The sequence below is a fragment of the Nicotiana attenuata genome, chromosome 10, assembly GCF_001879085.1.
Source record: "Nicotiana attenuata strain UT chromosome 10, NIATTr2, whole genome shotgun sequence".
NCBI classification, from domain to species: Eukaryota; Viridiplantae; Streptophyta; class Magnoliopsida; order Solanales; family Solanaceae; genus Nicotiana; species Nicotiana attenuata.
In genome coordinates, this window is record NC_031998.1 from 2,073,671 (window position 1) to 2,079,126 (window position 5,456).

A 5,456-nucleotide genomic window follows, 5' to 3' on the forward strand; every position below is an offset into this window, starting at 1 on the left:
TTATGTGATGTCCTTCTATACCATAGCTATGGGTTGTGATATCTGTCTCCTCATGTGCCAATTGATATATCCAAACTCATCAAGCACTGACTTCTTTCACTTCACTGCAGCTAAGTTTGGAGTGACTAATTCATCTGCATTGCTTGCCCTGAAATCCAAATGGGATTCTGAACCGTCCAACAAGAGGGCTAGAAATACTCTGCAACCTACATTGAGCATACTTGCCATATCTAGCCCTGCCTTCTCAGAAGCTTTATCATTTGCTGCTTTGCTCTTGGAAGCATTACCAACGCTCGATATTGTTATTGACGTGGACTACATTCTAGGAGATATCCCAAGAGCCACAAGTTCCATGATGGGATATGGCAGCCCTTACCACAGACAAGTTGTCCATAGTGCTTTCTTTCTTATCTTTGTCATGAATGATCCCATTTTCGTCAACCGTTCCGGAGTCTATACCACCTGGTTTAGTAGAAAGTTGGGTCTTCCTAATTTCCTCCTTGGTGTCATTTTCTGTGTGTTGCTTTTACTACCTACAAGCTCAACAGGTTGGGGTTACTGTGTTTTGTGTAAATTGAGTGAAGATCAACAGTATCTTGTTGATTGGATGAGTTGCTGCTGTGGTGGAACTAATGAGGAAAATATGCAGAGTTATGGACAAGAGCTAAATTTCTTTAGTACTTCTACATCACCTTGGAAATGGGCTTTCATGCAAGGTTTTACAATGCTCCTTCAGAACAGATATCAAAGGAAAACCATTTATATTCATACTACAGTATGCAAGGCTAAGGGAATGAATGTTGTGTGGGAAGAGCCTGTTGGAGTCTTGATACTTCAAACTATCTTTACTGGTTTTACAAATGACGGACAGAAGCTTGCTTTGAATCTGGAAGACATAGGAGATATGAATTTCATTGTAAGAGGCTTAATCTTGCCTTGTAGGCAAATTATTGCAGATGGTGCTTTGAGGCATCCTTGGAGTGAAATGAATTCTAGTGATCTATTTCCTATGCCCAATAAAGCAAAGACAATTCTTGAGGGCAAATTCCCTAGCTCGAACCTTGAGGTTAAGGTTCTTATTGAGGGTGGGAGTATTGTTATGAACATGTCCTTTACCAATTATACTATTGGGCTGGTATTTGGGCCAGTTGTTAAAATGAGGAAATACCAATATGTGATGTGGGATCCGGGTTGAGAAAATCCATCAAAATATTAGGGTGCTGAAGGAAATGGAGGAGATATAAATAGCAGGAGTGTGTGTAGTTGTTAGGCAAGCTAGAACTTGGTCTTTTCTTTTCATTAGCTATTTTGTAATAGCAGTCTGGAACCTCCCTTTTCTTATTTTTCATTTTTTTTGTTCCATGAATCAGTTGTAATTCCTCAGTTTGGTTGAATATCACATTATATGTTCCTTTGATAAATATGGATACATTACAATAACCCTCATAGATGAGGAGACACAGAAGAGGAGAAACAAAAACAATTGTAAGACTTGAAATCTGTTTGCAAGTTGCAACTTCAAAGTTGGAATTAGGTGAACTTTATGAGTTAAGATTCTCAAATTGATGTTAAATCTTCTCCCACTCATTAGTATCAATTCCACAATAGGACCCCTTAATACATAATAACAAGTAAACAGATCAAAACAGGATTTTGGAAACAGTGCAAAACAAAAAAAGGTGAAAAGGAACTAAATTATGACAAGATATGTTTGACAACCAGGGTAAGTTACCACAAGACACGTTTAAAGGATATAAAGCATGTGCCAAGAAAAATGCTAACCAGGTTTTTGCCCTCAACGATTACACGGTTTTGGGAACGTATGACACACTTAATGGTACCAGTCTCGCCTTTATCTTTTCCTCTGATAATCATGACCTGAGCATTGGAAACAAAACGAAAAAAAAATAATTAGAAAAATCCCTATCACCAGTGATTAATGAGCTTACATTATCACCTCTGAGAATTCTCCACTGATGAATGAGTTTCTGATAACTTTTCCAACCCATTTTCAGCTTCAGTAAAGCACAAGCTCCCTGCTTTGCATTCAGATGTGAAAATAAATCCATTAATCAGATGAATATAAACAACAACAACAACAACAACAATAACAACAACAAACCCAGTAAATTCCCACAAGTGGGTTCTGGGGAGGGTAAGATGCTCGCAACCTTGCCCCGACCCGGAAAGGGCAAAGGCCAGAGAGGCTCGGCTAAAGAAAAGACCACAACTTTAAAAAATAGCAAAAAGAAAAGGGCTTTAACATCAATATAAAATATCACAGATACATACACAAATGCATGCACCAACATCCATTTGCAATTAACATAAAGAAGAGACTAAAAGGTGTCAAATACTAACAAGTAACAAGCCCCACAACTTAAAAGGCATCTATTTATTCCAAAATTTTGACTTCTTTTTTATCAGTAAAAAGAATTTCAAAGTTCTGAATTTCACAATACTAATACAACCACTCCTTAATAAAATTTACTGGGGGACTGAGAAAGCACTATCCAATCTCAACCATAGTCACAAAAAGATAAATAAAAACATTACACTTTAAAATGAAAGTTAAAACCCATTAACAAAAGAAGAAAACCCATTAACAAGAAACTTAAAAAAAGACAAACATAAGACTTAGTTAAAGAAAAAATTTAATACACAGCTGTAAAAAATGCAGACCCAAATAACACCAATGCATTTTTTCCAGCATTGATATCATCAAAAAAGAAAAAAAAATAGTACCGATAAAAACTCCAAAACCCAATGCATCTATTAGAAGGAAAAAACCCCACAAAGAAAAATTCGATGATCCAGTTATAATAAAACCGGGTACCACATTACAAACCCAGTTCCATTTCATCACCAAACATACAAAAAGAGAAAAATAGATTAGTTTTTTCACCAAAATAAGATAAAAAGTAAACTTCTCTCTTTCATCAAGCATTTAGCGACCCTTTTGGTTTCTCTACCTTTCTTTAATTTCTTTCTTCTATGCTGGAATGCAAGTTTCAAGAACTGAAATTTCTCTTACGAAAGAGGCTTGTAGTTTCAGTCGTTTTCTCAGAGAGCAGAAAAAGTAAGAAAAAGTAAGCAAAGAAAGCAGATGAATATAAAGTAAATAAAAAAATAAAAAAAATAAAAAACCTAAAACTATCAAGAATCATGAAAAAAATCAAATATTTTGCAAACCCATTCCATTAAATCCAAATAAAGGTGATTTTTCTGTGAGAAAAAAATCCCAAAATCTATTAAAACAGTCCAATCAAATGGCGCCTAACCCTAAATTCTAAATACCTCGATACACCATAAATATAATTGAGAAAAAGTCGTTAACTTCACAAACATATTTCAAATCAGAAAAACTATTAGATTAGGTAGGAGAAAAAAGAGAAGGGGTACCTCAAGTTTGCCAAAGCTCAGTGTCTGCACTTCATACAGGGTTTTAGCCTTAGACTGTTGTTGGGGCAAAATTTTATTTTGTGTCTACATTAGTCGAGACAACTTTTTTGTCTCGCAATTTGTGAAGATTTTGATAAGAGTGAGGCCTACACAATTAATATGAGTTGAATGTGAGTTGCGTGTGGCACACTATAAAACTTCTGTGTAAATGAAGTCTACAATTTGGTAAATTCATTTCCCTGCCAGTGGACTCATAGCTTTCCTCCAATAAGCCACTCAATTGAGTGTTTGCTTGACACTAGTGACACATCATGAAATGCCTAGTGACGAAGCTGTAGATAATAAATTTGCGTCAAAAAAATAAAATTAAGACCAAAAATATCGCAACAATTGTAGTATTTTATTTCGAATATTTAAGTGTTACAACCTCTATGAATCTTCTAATTCTTCTTTCCAATTGTAAATAAATTCAAGGGCCTTTAAGCTTGATCTTGAATATATGTTTGTTGCCACGAACGATGATCTTGAATTCAACTAGCACGAACTTTGATTTGAACTCGCACTCCTTGAACCTTGATTTGTTCTTCGTTCTTGAGCTTGAACTTGATTTGTTCTTCGTTCTTGAGCTTGAACTTCATTTGTTGAACTTGAACTTGATTGCTTGAAGCTTGAAACTTGTGGAGGAATTTGCACCGTTTGATCCACGAGCTCTTTCTTGCTTCTTGTTATAACTTCTGGTGTCTTTTCTAGGTTATGAAGACCCCTATTTATAGTTGTGGAAGGGAGGAGTCATGACAAGAACAAACTCTTTCCGACCAATCAAATTGAAATGTGACATGGCCGCATTTGATTGGCCAGAACATGTCACTTGCACACGTGGCGCGATTTCTTTGGCCTTTCAGTGTGACTGGCATGCCTTGTCATTAGGGGTGTTCATGGTTCGGTTTGGATCGGTTTTTCCCTAAAAAGAAACCAAACCAAGTAAGTCGGTTTTTCAAATATTAGAACCAAACCAAACCAATTAAGTCGGTTTTTTCTCGATTCAGTTTATGTCGGTTTTTCAATTTTTTCGGTTATTTGTCGGTTTTTTCTTAAATATAAGACATACACTACCAAACACATATTCCGGCGACCACATTTTCAATGTAACACTATCAAATCAATTGCCCTTTGAGAAATCTATTATTTACCAAGATATATTGATGATAATTGAATCAAATAGTGATGAATAATTTAAGGACTCAATTAAAAATATGTTATTTTTAACACCAAATGGATTCTTACACTAAACAAAAGAAAACTATCAATCAAACTATAATGTAAAGGTAAAGAACTATATTAAAAGTGCAAACTATTAACATTTACCATAAATTTTTTGAAACTTTGTATAACAATATACATATATATATAGGTGTAATAATAAATTTAAAATAGCTACTCCTATAGTCGGTTTGGTTTGGTTTTTTTCTGATTAAAACCAAAACCAAACCAAATTTGATCGGTTTTTAAAATTCAAAACCAAAACCAAACCAAACCAAAAAGTATCGGTTTTTTTAGTCGGTTTGGTTTGGTTTTCGGTTTGGTTCGGGTTTTCGGGTTTTTATGAATACCCCTACTTGTCATTTTGACACGTGGCATGGTCCTATTGGCTCTTCCGCTTGACTTGGCGCGCCACGTCATTTGACACGTGGCACCAAACTGGGCCTCTAGGAAGATGACATCTTGGGCTTAATGAAGTGGGCTCATCACTTTAGCCCAATTAAATGGGCTAGCCCAATGGATTAAGACTTATTTATTTAATCCATATATATTGGACTTATATAATTAATTCAATTATATTAGCCCATATATTTATTTGGACCAATATATCTTGAATTTAAAATATAGTCCAAATTATTTCATGGATTTAATTTTAATAAAATTTACATGCCTACAAATGCCCCTACGGAAGACTAGGCTTGAAGTATTTGTGTTTGTACATTTGATCACATGAAATGTTAAAGTCATTGAACTTTAAATTTCAAATTCATTGCTCTGTGACTAATCACGCAAAA

The 5,456-nt window shown here is 35.0% G+C and overlaps 1 long non-coding RNA gene across 3 annotated transcripts; it reads right to left on the minus strand.

Annotated features, from left to right (window-relative positions):
- On the minus strand, positions 1,676-3,575 carry LOC109232893. Of its 3 annotated transcripts, none has more exons than XR_002069009.1 (3): positions 3,403-3,575; positions 1,950-2,036; positions 1,676-1,878 (listed from the first exon to the last, which is right to left on the minus strand). It is a non-coding gene; the product is annotated as an uncharacterized LOC109232893 (long non-coding RNA). The 3 variants fall into 3 exon arrangements; XR_002069011.1 differs by lacking the exon at positions 3,403-3,575 and adding an exon at positions 2,973-2,993; XR_002069010.1 differs by lacking the exon at positions 3,403-3,575 and adding an exon at positions 2,123-2,217.